This window comes from Coloeus monedula (genome assembly GCF_965178545.1).
Source record: "Coloeus monedula genome assembly, contig: HAP1_SCAFFOLD_67, whole genome shotgun sequence".
In the NCBI taxonomy this organism is placed as follows: Eukaryota; Metazoa; Chordata; class Aves; order Passeriformes; family Corvidae; genus Coloeus; species Coloeus monedula.
The window spans coordinates 1,576,983-1,597,852 of record NW_028120824.1 but is presented as its reverse complement, the minus strand read 5'-3'; the positions used below and the strand labels follow the sequence as shown (position 1 = coordinate 1,597,852).

The 20,870-nt window shown below is 47.2% G+C and overlaps 1 pseudogene across 1 annotated transcript in view; it reads right to left on the bottom strand.

Moving 5' to 3' along the window:
- LOC309585546 (epidermal growth factor receptor kinase substrate 8-like protein 2) overlaps positions 1–20,870 on the bottom strand; it is a 108,293-nt pseudogene that overhangs the window by 2,628 nt on the left and 84,795 nt on the right. The window contains exons 2-7 of the transcript in view: positions 12,704–12,778; positions 11,894–12,042; positions 11,622–11,748; positions 11,152–11,267; positions 1,465–1,576; positions 579–698 (exon numbers count right to left, since the gene is read on the bottom strand). The product of the transcript in view is annotated as an epidermal growth factor receptor kinase substrate 8-like protein 2 (transcript). The remainder of the gene's footprint in view (positions 1–578; positions 699–1,464; positions 1,577–11,151; positions 11,268–11,621; positions 11,749–11,893; positions 12,043–12,703; positions 12,779–20,870) is intronic.

Genomic DNA, 20,870 nt, shown 5'->3' with positions numbered 1-20,870 from the left:
GATGTGAAGCGGGACCACTGCCAAGGGCCTGGAGCGGACTGGAAAGTTTTTTGACGTTTTGATTAAACTAGCAGGGATTTATCCAGAAGCCTGCTGGGCCGCCTTAGGCTTTGCCCAAACGCTGCAATACCAAAATGGGGAAGCAATTCCATGCTTCCCTAGGGTGTTTAGAACACTCCAGCTCCACATTTCTGCAGTGCAAGTTGCAGTATTCAGTTAATTCTCACTTAGATGGTGTTTCCATCTGCCTCCACTCCAGTAACGTGTTCCTGGTGCTGAACTGAACTGGCTGAGGGAAGTGTCCATCTTTAATTTAACCCCCAAGAAAAATCTTGATGTGGAAAAATATGGAAAGCAGGAGGCTGGTGCACAAATAGGAAGGATAGGCCTTATTTGGGAAGACGATCGTAGCAAAATGTGAATTTTATCATAGGAGACTCAGGAATCTCCTGGCTTTGTCTACTTCTGAAGGTCTGTCCTGATTGGTGCATAGTATCCTAAGAAATCAGGGAGGTCTAATGACAACATTATTCCCAGAGGCAGATTGTGCCCTGCAGCTGATACCAGTCAGGTATTACCTGACTACAGACCTGTTTGAGCTCTTCCAGTTTCACCACATCCAGGATATTGTACGGAACATAACCGGCCTGCCCACTCCGGTTGAGCAACTTCCACCACTGCTTATTATCTTCCAACACCTGAGAGAGGGACAAAAATAAATCTGCTGTGGGAAAATGGGATTTCAGGCATAAACAACCAGGATATAGCGGGGCCGAACCATCCAAAAGGTGAAGTTGCCAGAAGGACATCACTGAGGCCAGGAGCTCTAATCAGATCTGTTGCTCTCAGATGCAATCCAGGACTGAAACTTCTCCTGGAAAGCATCAGAATTTATCGTAAGGATGAACAGGAGAGCACCTCTGCGTGCTGAAGAACTCATAGTTCCTACATAATGTCCCTGTTTCTCCAGACCTTTTTTTCCTAATGACTGAGTTTCTGATGTCTTTTTGCATTAAAATAAATAATTAAATAAATAAAAAGCCACATTTTGCAGAGAAACCTTTTCCTCAGGTCACAGATCAGTGTCAGCCCAAGTCACGTCCCACCTTGTCCAGCTGCCAACAGTGCTGCAGTAAGAGAAAGGTTATGAGAAAGGTGCTTTTCAGAGAAAACAAATCCTCGTGGAGGAGGAAGTGGTGATAAGGAACCGACCCAGCGGGGGATGAGCAGGGCTCTAGAGCGAGTTGTTGTCCTCCCTCCTCACTGTGGTTAAAATGGGACCGATGTCTTTGAGCTGAGGAAATGACACAACACAGCACAGGCAGCCTGCTCCAGCTTTGGGTTTGAGCAAAGCTTTGTGTCACTGCTGAGATACCACCAGGGAAAATGGAGTTGGTGCTTGTTGCTATCCCGAGCTCTCTCCTGCCCCTGGGGGACACACCTTTTCCAGGAGCGGTCACGTACCTCCAGGATTTCATCCTTCAGCACCGAGAGCTCACTGGCGTTTCGCGCGGTGAAATCGTAGCGGATTTTGGCAAATCTCTTGGGCACAGCCACCCCCTGGGCCTCGAAATTCCTGCAGAAGAGAAGTGTCCTGAAGTTCATTAACCTGAGCTAGACTGTTGGAAGGACTCTGTGTGGAAGCTGGAATTGTATTAGAGGATCATCATAAACTAAAAATATATGTGACAATGTGGCCAGATTGCAATGAATCTAAAGACAGGACAGGGTTGGCTCGAGCTCACAGAGCTGCTGCCTCCAGTGTAAACTAACCGCCTCGTGAAAGCAAATGGTTTTTCACAGACATTATTCAAATAAAAGGGGAAAGGGGAAAAATAACCCAACCAAGAAAAAAGGAAGGTTCCCATTAGCAAAAAAAGCCTACATGAAAAAGTGAGGTTGTGAGCTATGGCCGAAGGGCCGAGTTTGGTGCTGATTCTCAATCAATTCAGCAAATGACAGTGCAATGATGCAACTGTTTTTTTAGTCAAATTTAGTCCTGATTCTTCACAGTAATTTGCCTCAAGAAAATGAGCCCCATATCCTTTGGTGAGTTCCCTGTTGGCTGAGGCCCAGACCTTCAGGCCGTGACTTCTCAACATACTTGCAGTGAGACTGGCTCCCTCTTAATTGCTTCTTTTTGAAGTATGGTTTGTCACTATCATCCTGCTGAAGATGAACAGGGCTGGTGTCTCATCTTCATGTATTCTTCCCCCTCCTCCCCTCTCCTTCTTTTCCCCTTTTTCACCTCTAAATAAATTTCTTAAAGGCGATTTAACCCTGGGATAGTCTAATCCACTTTAGTCCTTCGTGGTCCACCCTCAGATAGATGTGTTGGCACAGAAGAAGTAAGGGTGTTCCTTTAGGATCTGATACTGTAATAAAGGGAAGAGAAAGATGAAACAGGCATTTCATGTTTGTCTGTTTTCTCTCCATGTCGTTTCGTGAACATGTACTCACACTTGGCCAAGAGTAGTGCATTCAGACACTGAATATGAGTGTTGAAGAGGGGACTGAGAAGGAAGAAGCTTAGTGTTCTGCAATAGGAATTATGCTTTGGGGATTTTACGAATTGTTTCCCTCTTTTTCACCATCATGCTCTTCTTGCACACTTCCTTGTCTTTTGCTATTGAGCGAAAGTCTGGAGGCTCAGAAAGCCCAAGTTTCATCTGAGAAAGATTTCCTGTGTCAGAGAGAACGGAAGGGATTCTGTTTCCATCCTTTCATGCCAGGAAGGATGAACTGCCTGTATCAGGAGGTGCCGAATTGGTTCTGGGTGCTGCTGTAGCTCACAGAATTGCAAGACCCAGTGCTGCAGGAGTTCAAATAACAGACCGGTGGAAAGGCTCAGGGGCCACAAGCTGTGCTGCATCTCTCATGGACTTGCAAGGAACCTCTCCTTTGGTGTCTGTGCAAGTGCTGGCTGATGTGGGCACTAGGATTGCTCTTTTAATCAGGCAGCTCCAGTACCTTTCAGAAAAGAATTTTCATGGCACATCATGAGCCATTAATCTCTTGACTAACCATAACATTTCCTTACTCCTTGGTTTTACAGCATTACTCAAACACTGACATTTGTCATTTCACCAGCCATCTCCCTTGACCTCTAGCATCAGGCACTTGCAGGGGGAAGGATCTGGTCTCACAAATATTTTCATACTCTGATCTCTGTGATTTATTAACCATGAAGTTTTGCCTTCAGAACTCAAGATGCCATTTCAAATAATTTCATGTGCAAAAGTCGAGTTATTGGGCAAAAGGGATCCTTGATAGCTGGGTACAAAGGACAGCAGGACTGCTGTTGCTGTTTTCTTTTCAACTACTGTGCTTGCTGTGTGACCTTGAGGAAATAGGTTCACTGCAGCTTTATGGTTCCGTTTTTGCATAGGGAAAATAAGGGCAGTGATAATTGCTTTCAGTTGTAAAACACTTCAAGATTTATGGAATATGAATGATTCTTACTAAGTGAAAAGTGTTGCAAAGCTGGCTTAGTTGCACACTGTGCTAACAAAATCCCCTATCAGCCTATTGACCCCAGCCTGAAACACTCATTAAAGTTTATAGGACATTTTGGTGGATGAGTTGAGGCAGTTGTTCTGCTGGAAATATCATACTGAAAGCACTTTTAAATCCATCATCCGCTTTGACTTTTTTCTCTATTAAAACTAAACACAACTGCTTGCTCTTTCCAGTTTTCTTAGTTTAGTTTTTGATGGGTAAGTACTCACTGTTAACTCAGCTTGTACCCCCATGGCATCTGAGACATTACAGTTCATTCTAGTCATAGCATAAACACACAATAGCTGTTGTACTGAGACAAAAAGAGTTATAAAACATGTAAGATATCCAATGGACTGGTATTAACTATCAAGTTGCATGGTCACTTTTGAATGTCAAATGTTCTTTTTATGGATACTGCGTTAATTTAATTTGTGCTTAAACGTTAGCTAGGCTAGACATTGGTGTCTGAAAAGTTTACATATTTTTCCAATGTCAAAATGTGTAAATTTAGTATTAAAGAAACAAAACATATTTACTTGTACTAGAGGAAAAATACTTTCGTAGCAAAGAAATTAACTGAGGTGCTCTTTAGAAATAGGTCTGGCTTGCTTACAGAATTGTTGCTTATGCAGTAAAGCAGATCTACAGATGTTTTCTTTTTTTCTTCCAGATAAAACTTGGATTGTTTGAAAAGTGGGGAGATATTTCACCATAGTACAAAAGAAGATACAGAAGAGGAGAGCAGAATGAGAGCTTTGCAAGTGCCACATGCCTGCAGCCTGCTGTCTTTAGCGATGCTGTTCCTTCCAGTCACTGGAACGTCAAAACAAAATATCCCAAGACTGAAGCTTTCCTATAAAGGTAAACTTTTCAGTAGTTTTTCTGATTCTGCCACTTTGGTTTCGATGTGATACTGCCAGCAGTTCTTTTTGTATTACTAACCAGGAAATACATAATAGAAGCCTTAAAGATGGATGAATTCTGCCTCGGGGCAGTATTAAAATCTGGGTTTTTTGTTGTGTCGGGGCACATGTTTCTGAAGTAGAAATGTCTTTTAAAAGTATTATTTCTGTTTGCTCCAAGAGGATGTTAACAGACTATACATAAATTAGAGGGGAGTGGTCCTTGAAAGGCTCTGAGGTGCATTGGAGACATTCCTGTGTGGCTGGTGCGGATGATGTGACACATGGAGGACATTCACACCTTCCTACAGCATCAGAGAAAGTTGAGAGCGCTGACTCAAGTGTTTCAAGGGGACTGACATTTATTTTTGTAATAATTCTTTTTCTATCACTAAGTGGATATGTTAAACTCTTCATATGTGGTTTTCTTTCTCCTTGCCTCTTTGGATCACAAAAGCGTGATTCTCTGCAGAATTTCTTAGTCTTGTGTGTAGTTCTTGTTAAGAATGGTACCGTCTGAGGGATTTCAACACAGACATATTTATGTATTAATGGCCAATTTTTTAAAGAAGGTGGATTTCTTTTTGCTTTGAATGTACAGTACACCTCCACAGGCACAGAGATGTGTCACTGACACTTCCTTCTTTAGTGGAAACAAATGCTCTCCAGTTAGTTATGTTTCAGCTATGTCAGCACCTTGCCCTTAGGGGAGCTATTTCTGCTCTGTTTTTCAAACTTATGTCTTCCTATGCATTGCAGAGTTACACTCAGGATGGTGTGATGGGACAGGCTGTAGAGCCTTCATCGGGGCTTATGATATGTTTATCATGAGTTTAACACCCAGAGAAATGTATTGAGTAAGCAGAATGACATGCTATTTATTTACAAGCTTCTCTTTTGCTAGATTTGCATGCCACTGTGCATGCTATTCCACTGTGTATATAAATGTGTTTGGATGTGTTTGTGCGAGAGAGACAGAGGAAGCAAGATCAAGGGATCTTGACAACATTTTTATAAATTCAGGGAACAGTTGCACTCCCTGAAGCCAATGCATACAGAAACTGAAAGAGCTGACATGAGTTATGAAAGTTAGCAGTAAAACCCTCCTGACATACAGCCGGCCTTCTCACAGCTAGGCCTTTTGAGCTAATTCCCAAAAGCAGCATATACCATATGGCCATGGCATTTACTGTGGATTTGACACTCACGATTAGTGAATCCCTCTCAACTTCAAAAGCAGATAGCCTTTGGCAAAATCCTGATGGATGCCTTTGGCAGGTAAAGAGGGGGAGAAAGAAAAATTAGTGAGGTCAACACAGGGGGAAAAAAATGGCTGAAATCTTAGTTTAAAATAGTGGCAGAGACCTGCTGGGAACAGTTGGGAAAATGCCTGAGCTCGTTTAAAAAGACAGTGAGCAGATGATTGATATTTAGGCCCTGACCCAAACTTTTCTTAGCAACTTTATAAACCTTTCAGTTTGGCTTGAGGGATACCGTTTCCTGTCCAAACTTATTCACCTATATCCCTGTAGGGGGGGAAAATCAACAACAGATACAGATGCAAAACAGCACATAAATCTTAGTTTTGAGAGCTGTGATGGAACTGAAAAATCAGAAGAAAGAGAATTACCAGAATTTATTGTGCCTTGTCTTACTTTCTTGGGGGGTTGGAAGGTGTATATTTTTCCACATGGAACAAGAAATAATTTAATGCTGTTTTTTCACATTTATGTATTGTAAATGATTCCAGTATGGCTTATCATAATTAAACTATATTTTGCGTGTTGACAACAGAATATCAGATGTACTGAATATTTAATATAGTTGTGAGAATTAAGTCCACCTTCCTCCCCCCAAATCTTTCAGACAAAACAATTCCAAGGTTTCTGAGAATAAGATGTAGGAGAAATGAACTCTTTTGCCAGTTCTCATAAAATTGTTAGTCATGTCACTGACAAGTCCTGGCATCTCTGTTCTTTGGAATTCATACTTGAACTATCATGAAGAGGAGAATACAGGGCTCTTTTCCTTCTTTATGGAAAACAGATGAGAACTGGCCACATCAGGCAGTTCCAAAAACCTGGTCACATGTGTCTTTGAAGGGAAGGTTTCATCTCCTTTCAGGTGCAATGTGCTTATGGCATAGCTCCATCTTCCCAGAAGAGCTGAGCATTTGCTGGGGCAGGAGAGCTGGAAGTAAGCGGGACTTTGCTCTGCAGTTACTGAAGCTTCCAGTTGCATCAATCAGTGGTGGATGGAGGAAGAGGGAGAGGGTAGGGTGGTTAAAGATGTGTCTATAACTGCAGGAGTGCTTCAATAAACCACAGCATGTCAAAGCTCCTTTGTGTTCAAACAGCAATTGAAATTTTAGACCTTCTCTGAATGGCAGTTATAGGTTTCCTTCTTCTCAAGGTTGTCATCTTAACGAATGGGAATCTGTGCAGGAAATGTTAAGATATTCCAGTGAGTGATGTTGGGATCAATGTAAAGTCATACAATGGATTTCCTTTATTGTTTGTCCCAGTCTAAAGATGTGTTCTAAAAAATTGTGCATGTATAAAACTAAAACTACACACAAATCAATTAAAATATGTTGTAGTACAGAATCAAAGTCATATATTTTCCACCTGTGTTAACCGAATACACTATGATCTTTAATCACATATCTCATCCTTTCACATTTTCCCTGATCCATTAGTTGAAAAATTCTCTTATTCACTCAGACTTAACGTTTAGATACTCGTTCATGTCATTACTATCCCAGAAATTGTCACTCCTCTTGTGATGTTTTTAGGGTGCTCTCACTGCATATACCTTACTTATTCTGTGTATCTTAGATACTTCTACAAGATTGAGGTGCTTTTACTATTACAGCTTTAATATTAGGAGAAGGTAACAAACTGTCTTCTAATAGAAGATTATGATCTTTAGAAAACCAGGGGATGATTTTGAGTAATATTCCATATTTTGACTCTCTTTGCCTAGTACTGCTTTCAGTCTAAGACCAACAGTGTGTATTTATCACTCATTTTCATGTAGCTGGAGATAACCTGTGACCTTCATCCAAACTGCAGAACTCCACAAGCACAGAAGTGATATTCAGCTTCCCTAAGCAGCACGTCCTTGTTGTCTGCTGCCTCATTTAACATCCTCATTCCAATCTCTAGAGCAGATGCAGAAGGTTTTCATATACCAGTCTAATTCATTAATGTCATTTTCAGGACAGCATCAGTTCTGTTACTAAAGAATGGAAGGCTCAGTGTCCTAATTCATGTATGTTTAATTCATACAGTGTAGACAGTCTTGTTTCTGTTTGATCTTCTGAGTAATAATTTTTCCTAATTCATTGGGAGGTCCTTCCATAAATATCGTGTGTGTGTCTTTTTAGATTTTACTTCATAGGGAGAAGTAAAGAATAGCCAGACCAGAAGGTTGATTGCCTTCTGAGAAAAAGAAGAAAAAAAAGCAAATTTTTCTCAATTTGTGGCTATCCTAAAATTTTCCTGCCGAAAGAGAGAATCCTAATTGCAAATTTAACCCTATTGATTTGATTTACTTGGCTGCTTTTCATGGACATTTTAGTAAGTGCAGTCTGTGTTCTCAGTGAATGCATTTATATTACAAAAGTGTGCACCCTAGTTTCTTGGCTGGGGGGCATGCCCTAGCCCAGATTTGGACATTGTCACCAGTGACATCCACAAACATCTATCATTCCCGTGTGGGAATGTGGCCATTCCCCAGAGCAAGCCATGCTTACTGTGACAGCGGTGACTTGGTCAGAGGACCAGGAATCCTGCATTGTGACACAGTACAGAGGAATAAGCAGGACTGAAGGCAACGTTTGGCTTTTAAAGCAGGATTTACTTAGCACTGTTAAAAACGACTATGGTAGTAATTTACATCTAATAAACAAAAGCATTATTCTCAGCTGATTTGTTTTTCTCCATATAGAATGAATTAAGATGCAGTCTCACTCTCACTGAAGTCATGGCAAGAGTTTTTCCACTGAAGTTAATTGAAGCAAGATCAAATTCACGCTCTTCACTTTTTTCATCTTACCTAAGTAAACTAAAGACAGGTAGTTCTTTCTCCTCTGCTGAAGGATGACAGTGCTAAATCATCAGCTCCACATGGAAATTAGCCATGTTTAAGGATTGTTTAGTTTCACGCAGTGTTTTGCACACAGGATTTTCTTCCCCCAGAGTGATCTATTCTTAAAACATGGTGAAAAAGCAAACAGAGAACATTTTGGTGCCAGGAATTCTTTTGAAAATTTGACTGGGTGAGTGCATTTCCTTAATGTTCAAAAATTATCCTTTGACCATGCTATTTAACAGTGTCAAGCATTCTGTTCTCTATATTGTTTTTGCTTTAAACCTGTTTCATTTTAGAACTGATGAGATGCTTAACTGTTGCATCAGAGCAGTTAGTTTGTTCAGTTTCAGTACAGCTGGCTTATTTCCATGTCATGCATCATTTAATTATACATATAAAACATAGTTAAAATTGTACAGCTCCATGAGCCTCACTTAAACTGTCTGTGGCACTGCAGTAATCCCAGTACCCTGACGGGGTGTTGCACAGCTGTGACTGGTTGGAATGTGGTAAACTGGTGATGTGTAAGAGAGCCTAGAAGTGAGCTTGCATTTTGCAGCTGTGCTTGCTCTACTGGAAGAGGAAGTTAAACCAGAAAAAAACTGCTCTTGTGGCAATATCAGCATCTGTAAATCTGAATGCTTAATGAAAATCAAGGAAAATGTGCTGAGTGAGGAAGTGGTGCTTTTCCCTTGTTTGTCATTTAATTAATTTTTGGTGGTTTGTTATTTCTCAGAAAAATCTATCTCAGATTCCTCTGTGGAAAAACATGAAGTGTTTATGTGAGAGTGAAGATCCTAGTATTGGATGATTGTCTAGATATGCAAAAGACTTTACCTGTTTTGTCTCAAAAATGCTTTCTGGAGGCAGTGATCATTGAGACTTAAAATGTACCCTAGCTTGAAGATGGATGGGCACTGCTGTCCATGTGTATATGCTGTCGACTGAGTATAAACTTGAAGGCATCTATTACATCTTAGTAATGGGAAAAGCAGCAAATTTCTTACAGACATTTTTTTCCTTTTTTAAGCTAGTGAACTTGAAGGTCAGATTCAACTATATGTTGCATTTTCTGTCATATAATTATCATATCTATAATGTCCTGAAGAGCAGCCTCCAGTCAGTGACATCAACAGTTTACACAGCAGTTGAACTAAGAATAACCTTGGAGAACTGACCCATGTCAACCTCTTATGAGTGTAAACTCTAGTTCACAACAGTTTCTGTTTTTTCATGATCACAGAAGGGCCTCAGTTGGATAAAAGAAGAATTGTGTTCAAAAAATACAAAACTATTCTGCTGAATGTTCACTTTACTGTATCTCAGAAGATGAGAGGAAACAAAACTGAAAGAGTAATACTTAATAAAGTATTTTTGCTCCCTTATAAAAAGAAGGACAGGACAACATCAAAAACAGCTTCCCTAGAAGAATGCAGGGAAGATACATGATAAGTGGCATCAACTTGGAAGAGGGATCAAAACTCTTTCTTTGATTGCTTTTACTAATGACATCTGTTTAAGTAAATCCAATTCAGAGCAGTTTCAGAAATCCCAAACTTGTTCTCTTTCTGAGCACTATTTGGAGGGCATGGTCTGCCTGACATCAGTGTCTGTCTAGCAGTGGACATCTGTGGTCACTATGCAGGTGCTCGATTCACATCCTGTTTCCTTTTCCTCCCTCCCCATTTCTGCAGTTCCATTTATAGGTGAGTTCCCCAAAGAAGAGCTGAGGAACATAGGGGATGACTCTTCCGTACTCACAGTCCTTTGGAGATAAATACACAGAGATAGCAGAAAGAGTCAGAATTTCCTTTAATAAACCAGCGCAATATCAGACAGGAAGGGCCAGGAAGTGCTCCAAGAGCTAGAGCATTACACAGACGGGCTGGGAGGGCTGGGAATGTTCAGCCTGGAGAAGAGGAGGCTCTGGAGAGCCCTTAGAGCCTTTTCCAGTGCCTAAAGGCGCCCCAAGAGAGCTGGAGAGGGACTTGAAGAGCCTGGAGTGAAAGGACAAGGAGGAATGGCTTCCCGCTGCCAGAGGGTGGGTTTAGATGGGATATTGGGAAGAAATCCTTCCCTGTGAAGGTGCTGAGGCCCTGGCACAGGTTGCCCAGAGAAGCTGTGGCTGCCCCTGGATCCCTGGCAGTGTCCAAGGCCAGGCTGGACAGAGCTTGAAGCAACCTGGGATAGTGAAAGGTGTCTCTGGCCATGGCAGGGGGTTGGAACGGGATAATCTTTAAGGTCCCTTCCCACCCAATCCCTTCTGTGATTCCATGATTCCAGCGTCTCTACACACATGGAGAGCCAAAGCACAGTGCAGCATCTTTGGCACCTGATCCTTAAGGTCACTTTGCTGGGCTGATGTTGGGAAACAAGACCTATGGATGGACTGATGAAGTCAGTCAATATTTTTGCCTCCTGCAGTGGAAAACACCTGCGATTCCTTTCCTTGCAGAGTTGCTGGGGGTTAAACAGCAGACAGTGCTTATGGGAATAACCCCTCAGCTGATCTTTGTCTTCCCTTGGTGGTTATTAACAGTGGCAGGGAGTTGTCTCCAGGATGCCCAAACGTCCCAGTGTCACTGTACGTGTCCGTGTGCGTTCATGAGGTTCCGAGGCGGGAGCCAAAGCTCCGGGCGTGCGGATCCATCACCTATTTCCATGTGGAGTGATGTTCTGTTTGAAGGCATCCCCGACCTGTGTCTGCTCAGCCGTCTGGCCATGCTTGAGTGAGGAGTTCCAGTAAGGATATCCATTGGCTGAGGAGAGCTGGAAAGGCAGACATGGAGTCAGTGTTACCAGGAAAGGGGAAAGCTGATCGGAGAAAAGGAGAGGGATAGTGGTAGATGAGTCATGGTCTGGCAGATTTTGGTCAAGGTGTTCTCCAGGGAAGCCTGTGTCCCTGGAGCTCAGTTACGCTGTAGGGTGCTGTTGCCTTGGATTGGGAGAGGCTCATTATTGCTGCCCTTTTCCAGCCTCATTTGCTTTCTGTATTTAACTGGGGCAACCAGATCCAACTGAGTTTTGAGCCAACTACTTGTTGCACGCCACCACTACCCCTGCAGCTCCATTTCTCCAGAAAAGGGGGAGGGAGAGTGAAGAGACAGGGACACAGGACTAACCTTCCTCTTGCAAGTGTCCAATGTCTATTTCCCAGGGAGCTCCACGGAAGATTTCTGTGGGTGGTTCCCAGCCGTTGTGGAATTTGGGGATGTAGGTGGGGATGTTCATGTCTCGGGGCCACTCGGCTCTAGGACAGAAAGTGGGAATATGAGGGGACATTCACAAAGAATGTGTCTTTCAGGGCATCCCCTGAAAGAAGAAGCAGGAGCATCAGGGAATCCAAGCATCCCGTCTGCGTGGGGAGCCTGGGGAGATGGCAGCTCTGTCCTTACCTGGATCTGGTCCATGTCTCCCCCAGGGAATCCCAGAGGTTTATCTCTTTGGGTGTCAGGTGTCCTCTCAGGAAATCGGTGGTGTCTTTAGAAAGCAGTGGGCTGAGGACAGACGGGGCCAGCTCAGGGCCACCGCAGCTGTTGATGATCTGGGTCACACACAAACCACACAAAGAGGAGAGAACTTGCAGGAAACGGTCAAAATGTCAAACCAGGGACACACAGATGAGCAGGAATCGAAGACAAAGCTGATCCTTGGATCAGCACAGTCACTGCAAGAAACATCAACCTAAGTCTTTGAAGGAGACTGGACAGTTCAAGGGAACATGAGATTTTTTTGGATTGGAGTCAAAGGAAGAGCTGATCTACAAATGAGCTGTTGTTACAGACGAGTGAAGTGTCAGAAGCTGACACTTCAAAAAATGGAAAGTATCTTGCTATTCCTTTGTGGCTCCTTTTCCAAGTTGGGATTTCTGCTTCCAAGCATTTTCAGTGCAAATACCGAGCTGTATTTGCCTGAAGGTGAGACCAGACAGATTCCCAGGGGGGATTCCAGCTGGCTGCCCCTTTTGTTCACAGTAATGCCTTATTGACCCGGTGGAAGGATTCATATTTGCTGGGGTTCCTGTATTTACTTCAAGCTTCAAACCGGATCAGAGGCCAGGAACAACCGGCATCACTTCTGGAAGTTCCTGAGAAAGCTGTGGCCAGGTATGAGCAGTTTTCCAACCCTGTTGCACAATCTATCTACTTGTAAGTGTGAACTAGAAATAAAAGGAGTTCCCAGTGAGACCTGGGAATAAGATTTACCAGTTCCAGCGGCCCAAAGAGGAAATGCACCAACTCTGAAGCACGGGGGTTTTGGATGTGCTTCCTTAGTTTGGCCTGAAAAGAGAACGTAAACACAGTTTAACCCTAACCTGAGTGTGCCTTCTCTTTTCTGTCACATGGGGCGAGTGTTGTGGACTGATGAGAAGAGTAAGGGATGGAGGAGTAGGAATCATTCATTTTTATTTTGTGTCCATTTCTAATTCCCAGTGAATTTCAGGCGGGGGGGAATACCCTCTCTGTTAAATCAGTGCCTTTAAAGCTAATTTGAACAGACACAGAAGACCTTGGCTTATTTTGAAAGTCCTAGTGAGGAAGGGCCAGGATTGCTGGTGCTTCTGCCTCTTGCAGGGTTGAGAATCCCACTAGTTCCATGGATGAAAACAACAGGATAGGTGTTCTGAGGGTCCCCTGGCAAACTGCTGACAAGGGAAAGTCTCCACCAAGGTCTTGCCTGGGGCACCCGGAGCTGCCCTGGCCACTGAAAGGCTCCAAATCCAGTGGTATTTGAGGTGAGCTGTGGCAGAATGGAGGAGCAAACACTTGGGATTGATTTACTGCAAGAACTGGGTTTCAGTAACAGCAATCAGCTGAGCTGTGGTGAGAAACCTCTCCAGTTTGTGCTCCCATTCAGCTCCTTCTCCTGTCCTGGACTCCTGGCACTGTTGCCATGGGAGACAGGCTCCCCGCTCCTACCGAAATGCAAAGCATTTGAAATGCCGGAGATGAAACATTAATGTGGAGTGGGAAACAACTGCTGGCAGCAGGGTGACCCAATGAACGGGCACTTCCCAGGGACTCGGCAGCCCCATGGTGAGGAACGTGGCAGGACCCCACCACAGTGTCCCAGCTCTGCTGCGTGCTCCACCCTGGGCTCTTGCCAGGAGATCAGCTGCTCCTTCTGATCCTGAGCAGGCACAAATTAGCCATATTTGCTTCTCAAAGAAAAGGCTGGAGCTTGGTATCCTGCTTTAAGGTTGTTTACAGTCTCTTGGTTTTCCTTATTAATGACTGCCCAGGAAGGAGCTTGTAGGATGTGTTCGCTGGACAAGTTTGGTCACAACTGACAGAATTCCTGCTGCAGTGGTGAGGCAGGGACTGAGCCTGGTTCACTGTCCCCAGAGCTCGGGTAGTACAGGACAGTCAGGCCAGTAAAGCCCCTGCTCAGGGCTGGGAACGAGATCCTGGCCAGCTTTCCCTCTCTGCCCCTCTCTGCAGTCCTGCTGGCCTATGTCATGCCCTGGGGCCACTCTGCCGTTGCTCAAATGGCCAAAATCCACTCATCCAGGAGTGGGAAAGGGAGGGAGGGCACAGGAATTCATCTTAGGTGGTGAGGCCTGGAAATTTTCAAGGCAACAAATTGATCTTTGGATAATTACAGCAGAGCAGAGAACACGGTGCCATGGGCTCTGGCAGGGCTGTGCTCAGCTCTTTGTTCTCTCCCAGGTCCAAAAGTGTGACCAGTTCCAGCAGCAGCAGCAGCAGTGACAGCTCAGCCAGCGACTCCTCTGACAGCCAGGACTCCTCTACCTCCTCCGAGGACAGTGACAGTGAGGACAGCTCCTCCTCTGTTGAGAGTCTTTCTGAAGAATGGCTAAAAAGCAAAGGTCATGATAACACAGCAGGCTTAGTAAAGATGCAGACACTGAGTCCTTGAGCAAGAGGTTGCATAGATAACAGAATGTGCATTCAGATAAGTAAGAAGACAGAAACCATATGGAAGAGGAAGATAAGACCACCGTGTTTGCAGATCCCACGGAATAGCTCCCACCAATGAGGAGCTCGACTTTTGCAATATGTATGAGCTAATTAAAGGTACTATAAGTAAGTGTAGTTTTGAAAAATAAATCGAGACTTGCTGAACATGATGCCTTGAGTGCTTGTCTCCCGCGACTCCACCCAACACTCCTCCTCCTCCCCCTCCTCCTCCTCCAGCAGCTCTTCCTCCTCCTCCGACTTCGACTCGGATCCGAGCTCCTCCAGCAGCAGCAGCAGCAGCAGCAGCTCTGAGGATGAGCCCCCAAAGAAGAAGAAGAAGAAATAGCTGGGGAGCTGCAGGACTGGTGTGGAGTGGGGGACAAGCCCCTCCCAGGGGCTGGAGCACACGGCTGCCAAACATTCAATGGTCAACATTTCTACTGCTCACACTTTCCAAGTGTTTTGCCTAGTTGTTCCTAGGACATGGAAGGTATTAAATGGCTTCCTGAGACGTACTGAGAGAGTATTTTTGTGCTTTATCCTTTTATGGAAGATTTTACTTTTTTAGTTCCAAGAAAAATTAAAAAAAAATCTATCATCAGATTCGTTTCCATGAGCTGAAGTCCAGTAACCTGGATGCTTACATGCTGGAAAGCAAAAGCTTTTTATTGCAGGTTATGTTGTGCATTGTGTGCTGTTCCTCTGTTAATGACAGCTTCACTTCCATTGAGAAAATCCTCTCCAACTGTTAAAAGCAGAAGTTTTTCAGCGCTGCTGTGGAGCTGTGGCATAGTTGAAGCTGAATGCACAACGTGTCCCACACAGAGCCTCCCATCTCATCAGCTGGTGCCAAATGGATTCTGTGCTGCTGAGCTTGTGTTCCAATGGCTTTTCCTGATGCTTCCAGGTCCAGTCTTAAGTGCACCATCCAGCTGAGCTGTGTTGGTTTGTTACTGATCAGTGGAGTGCTTGTCCTGCCCGCAGGCTCTGGGCTTTTCACTCCCCTGTGGCCTTGGCTCGTGCGTTGGAAGTGTTTGCTGAGACACAGAGTGTTGGTGGTGGGAAGCAGCAGCTCAGTGACTTGGGGCTGCTGCTGCTTTAGGAGTTTCATCTTTGTGCCTTTTTTTTGTCAATTCGGTGTGCCCCAGTGAGACAAGGGCTGCAGTGGGTGTTCTGCAGAGCTCCAGCTCAATATTGCCACGCAGCAAAAGCAGAGAAATAATAACAGCCACAACTGGGCACTGTTCTCACTGGATGCTCAGTAAAAAAGAGACTCCTTGAAATAAAGGGCTCAAAGGAAAGTGTTTCCCTTTGCATGTGTGAAATGCAGGATTGCCGAGTGACAGTCTGCAGAAATTCAGTCATTCTTTGTTTGTGGGAACTGCCCTGTAGAAGGAAGTGAATGCAAAAGCCCCACAAGCCCTACAAAAGCAGATGCAGACAGGCTGCAGAGCAGGGATTGCTGGATGCAGAGTGGGAACTCGTTGTTCTTCTGGTGCATTGAAGCAGTTGCCATTAGGATTTTATTTGGTGATGCAGTCTCCTGAATTTCTTCTTGTCGGAGTGCCCTTTGTGGGGAGGGGGCATCACTTGTGGAAGAATTCTCAAGTATCTTGGTTTAGGTAGAATACAGTAACTAAAGTATTTTTAATAATTTTTATGGAAAAAGTAGTGCGTAGACTTCCTTTGGAATAAACTGTACTTCTTTAAATGTTTGTGCGTGTGTGTCTGTGAGCACTCCTGTGTTTTACAGAACACGCTGCAGACTGTAAATAAAACTACCAGAAAGGTGTTGAAGTCTTGTGGACTGAATGTACCATTTAATGGGAAAGGGAATAAATTATTAAGCAGCAGTTGCTAAGTGGATGCTTCCTGCAAATATCTGAAATCTTTGTGGTGTTTGTGTGCAGGTTTCAGCTGGAGTTGCCCTGGCATTGCCTCCCAGAGGGGCAGGATTGCTCCCCAGGAAGTTCTCCAGCCAGAAGTCCCTCTGGATCCAGATTATTTTTAAAAAAAAGTTTAGTTTGTCTTGGCTTTTTCTTTTTTCCCTGCCCTTTCTGGTTTGTCTCTCCCTGTTCTTCTTTTACAGAGGAACCCCTCCCCAGCCCGGCCAGAGCCGCAGCCTCCTTCATGTGCCGCTGCCTCACTCGCTGCTGCTGGTGCTGGCTCAGGAATGTGCTCAAAGCCCGGCTAAGCAGGAATTGTTCCGGGCCTGCTCTGTTGAATCGCTGCCGCCGCGAGCAAAGCTGCCCCTGCTCCTTGAGGGGAGCGCTCGCTGCAGCCCGGCAGGAAAAGAGCCCAGGAAAAGCCGCGCCCTTTGCAGGAGAAGCGCTGGGAGCAGAGGGGAGAGCGGGAAAAGGCAGCGAGAGCAGCTGGGCGGGCGGGGCGGCATCAGCGCTGATCCCTCCGCGGGCAGGAGCGCATCACAAATAGTCCCTCCGGCGGATCACTCCGCGGGCGGGCGCCATCACCGCTAATACAAGTATTTATAAATTCAAAAGAACTCATTAACACAGAAGAAAGCAAGTATGCTTCATGCTGGGTGGGAAACATAGGGTCTAAGGGATAAGAATTTTAAAGTTGTTGATTTTTTTTTTTTTTTTTTATTTTATGAGAGAACTACATATCCCATGGCACCCACAGAGTTCAGGACGGGTAGAGAGGATGAAACAAACTTTAAAGAGAACCTTAACTGAATTAATAATTGAAACTCAAATGTCATGGGGTATGTAGTTCTCTCATAAAATTAAAAAAAATTAATATAAAATAAACAACTTTAAAATTCTTATTTTATTATTATTCCATGTTCTTCTCCCCCTCCTGGATGAGGAATAGGGGTCGGTATTTGCGGCTGTGCACTGTAAGGAAATAAACGAGGAGTGGCTGAACCTGCCATCGCAGGTGGCTGTGATCTGGCCACTGGAGGAGAGGGTGCAGTGGATCTGGGTAGGGTACTGCCAGCATGCGGGATGGGTGAGGGGTGGGGACCCAGTGCTGCAACCTCTGGAGGCAGATAATCTGCACGTTCTCTGAGTCGGAAATAAAGGTGACGAACAAAGTCATCCGAAAGCTGAAAGCGACGGTGGAAAAATGAGGGATCAGATGCCTGTTGTGGATTTCGAAGCTGTGAAGAAGGCATATGAGAAGTTGGAGTTGTATTGGTTGTTGTAAAAAAAGGAGATGAAGCTTGGGAAGATAGAGGAATGCTTTCTGAAGCTGTGCTGGTCACTATATCCTTCTCACTGAAGTGTTGAGCAGGCATTTGAGGATGAAAAAGTCCCATAAAATCAGCTGAATGTCCCTGAGAAGTTCGAGAAGAATGTGCATGAAATGGAATGTCTCGATGCGAGACGTCACTATTAATAACACGTGCTTGGTCCTGTTGTGATGGAAGAGGTGTCCACGTATAGTTGAGAAAGTCCTCTTTCTGTTCTGGAGATAAAATCGTATTTGTTTCGCTGAAATGGCACGGGAAACATGGTTCAGCATCGTGTGATTGTTGTGATAATCCTCTGAGTGGTGTTATCAGAGTGATGATAGGGGGTACATGCCGTGGTGACACGGCAGCTGTTGAAATGTCTCTGCTGTGTGTCCACGGCTGTGGCTGCGGTGCAGACGGGGGCTGTGTGGACACAGAGCTGGTAGGAGGTGTAGCTGCCGAAAGCTCCTAGGATGGAACTGCAGTAGCCGAACGAATTGCACTGCTGGCTGGAGGTGCTGTGCTTATCGGTCGTATCGGCGTGGCAGCTGAAGCGTCCGTGTGTGGCTGGAGGTGCCGGGCAGCGGGGCCGTGGCTGGGCTGGAAGCGGGGCCGGGGCTGGGTTGGAAGCGGGGCCGGGGCTGGGTTGGAAGCGGGGCCGGGGCTGGGCTGGAAGCGGGGCCGGGGCTGGGCTGGACGCGGGAGCGGGGCTGGGCTGGAAGCGGAGGCGGGGCTGGAAGCGGGGCCGGGGCTGGGCTGGAAGCGGGAGCGGGGCGGGGCTGGAAGCGGGGCCGGGGCTGGGCTGGAAGCGGGAGCGGGGCGGGGCTGGAAGCGGGGCCGGGGCTGGGCTGGCAGCGGGGGCGGGGCTGGCAGCGGGGCCGGGGCTGGGCTGGAAGCGGGGCCGGGGCTGGGCTGGCAGCGGGGCCGGGGCTGGGCTGGAAGCGGGGCCGGGGCTGGGTTGGAAGCGGGGCCGGGGCTGGCAGCGGGGCCGGGGCTGGGCTGGCAGCGGGGGCGGGGCTGGCAGCGGGGCCGGGGCTGGGCTGGAAGCGGGGCCGGGGCTGGGCTGGCAGCGGGGCCGGGGCGGGGCTGGAAGCGGGGCCGGGGCTGGGCTGGCAGCGGGGGCGGGGCTGGAAGCGGGGCCGGGGCTGGGCTGGAAGCGGGGCCGGGGCTGGAAGCGGGGCCGGGGCTGGGCTGGCAGCGGGGCCGGGGCTGGGCTGGAAGCGGGGCCGGGGCTGGGCTGGCAGCGGGGCCGGGGCGGGGCTGGAAGCGGGGCCGGGGCTGGGCTGGCAGCGGGGCCGGGGCTGGGTTGGAAGCGGGGCCGGGGCTGGCCTGGCAGCGGGGCCGGGGCTGGCCTGGCAGCGGGGCCGGGGCTGGGCTGGCAGCGGGGCCGGGGCTGGGCTGGAAGCGGGGCCGGGGCTGACGTCCCGGGCAGGGCCGGGGCCGGGCCAGGAGCGGCTCGAGCCGCGAGCGGCGTTGCCGGGGTAACCGGCACTGAGGAGGGGCGGCCGATGCCGCGCCGCGCAGGCGTGGAAGCGAGGGCTCCCGAAGGCGGAAGTAAGGCCGGGATGGAAGCGGCGGGAGTGATGACGTCAGCAGCAGGCGCCGCCGTTCAAACGCGGAAGCGGCCGCGAACCCGGGCCGCGTGGGGATAGCGGGAGGGCCCGATGGAAGCTCCGGGACCGCCCCTGGCCGCGCGCATGGCTCATCTGATGGGAGGACCCCAGGCTCGGGAGGTAGGGACCTGCCTCTGCCTTGCGCCGTAACACATGGATCGGGCGAGATGGAAACCGAGAAATATTCTCGGCACTCTCGGTTCCTACACTCAGGTGTATTCCTGGTTCCTGACATTCCTTTAAAACTACCGAATTCTTCTCTCAGGTCCCTGGCAAATGGGGCTTTGCAGCCTGGGGGAGTTCTTGCAGAACGGGGTCTAGTGAAGCGCTCTGCAGGAGTGGTTGTGCACCTGAGCGGTCATTAATTGTCTCCTCTAATGAGGGAAACGTGATTAAACTCCCGGTGCTGTGCTGCTGTTGTGTGTCGGCCTCGAGGTGTGAGACAGTCCCTGTGTCACACTGGAGTTGCTTAGTGGCTGGACTGGGACTGGGACAGGTCTTGTTGGTCAGGAACAAAAGGGAAAATTTATCTTTTGGCTTGCTTAATATCTTGGCTTTATTAATGTATCAATGTCAATTGTTGTCATTTGCTGCCTCCTGCACAGTGTGTTTGCAGCTCTGTGTGAGAGCAGACTCTCCCCTGTTGGGGAGTGAGACAATCCTGGAATATCCTGAGCTGGAAGGGACCCACAGGGATCACCCAGTCCCACCCCCGTCCCTGCCCAGACCCCCCAACAGCCCCAGCCTGGGCATCCCTGGCAGCGCTGTCCAAACGCTCCTGGAGCTCTGGCAGCCTCGGGGCCGTGCCCATTCCCTGGGGAGCCTGGGCAGTGCCCAGCAGCCTCTGGGGGAAGAGCCTTTCCCTGATCTCAGCGTGAGCCTGCCCTGGCCCAGCTCCAGCTGCTCCCTGGGTCCTGTCTGTGTCCCAGGGAGCGGAGATCAGAGCTGTAGGCCCCGATGTGTTCTGACCTCACACTTCTCTACCAGAACAAACCCAGTGCCCTCAGCAGCTCTTTCATGGTCCTTCCACACCCTTCCCCATCCCCATGTCCCTTCTTTGGATGCTGTCAGCTTTGTATCTTTTGTATACTGTGGCGCCCAAAAGTGCCCCCAGGACTCCAGTACAGTTTAACAGCAATGAAAGAAAACAGTAGGTTTCAACTTTGATCTCAAAAGCTGTCTCAGGCCCCTGATACTGCCTCGAAATGTCTTTGCAGTTCTTGCTTTATGACTTGTGTCAAACACGGAGAGAGTGAGACTGAGCCCCTGGGGTCAGGTTCTGTGTGAGAAGCCACACAGCAAGCCAGAAATCTTTGCTCCAGATCACCAGAAATTTACAGTATTGAGGGCGGAAATACTGAGAGTTGAGTCTTGGGAGCTGAGCCAGGAAAGCAGCACCTCTGCCATGGGCAGATTTGGCACGTGGAGAGAGCTCGAGCAGCTTGCAAGAGGTCCCAGCAATGTGTGTGTGGAGCTGGGAGGAGCATGAGTTGCAGTGTCGTGTTTGGAGTCCCCCTGGGTGAGGATGTAGGAATAGACTGGAGTTTTTGGTGACTGAGGTTTCTTTTCTGTGGCAATAATTGTTCTTGGCCACATCATTTTGGTTTGTTACTCGCCTGTGGTTTGTTCTACAGGCCTG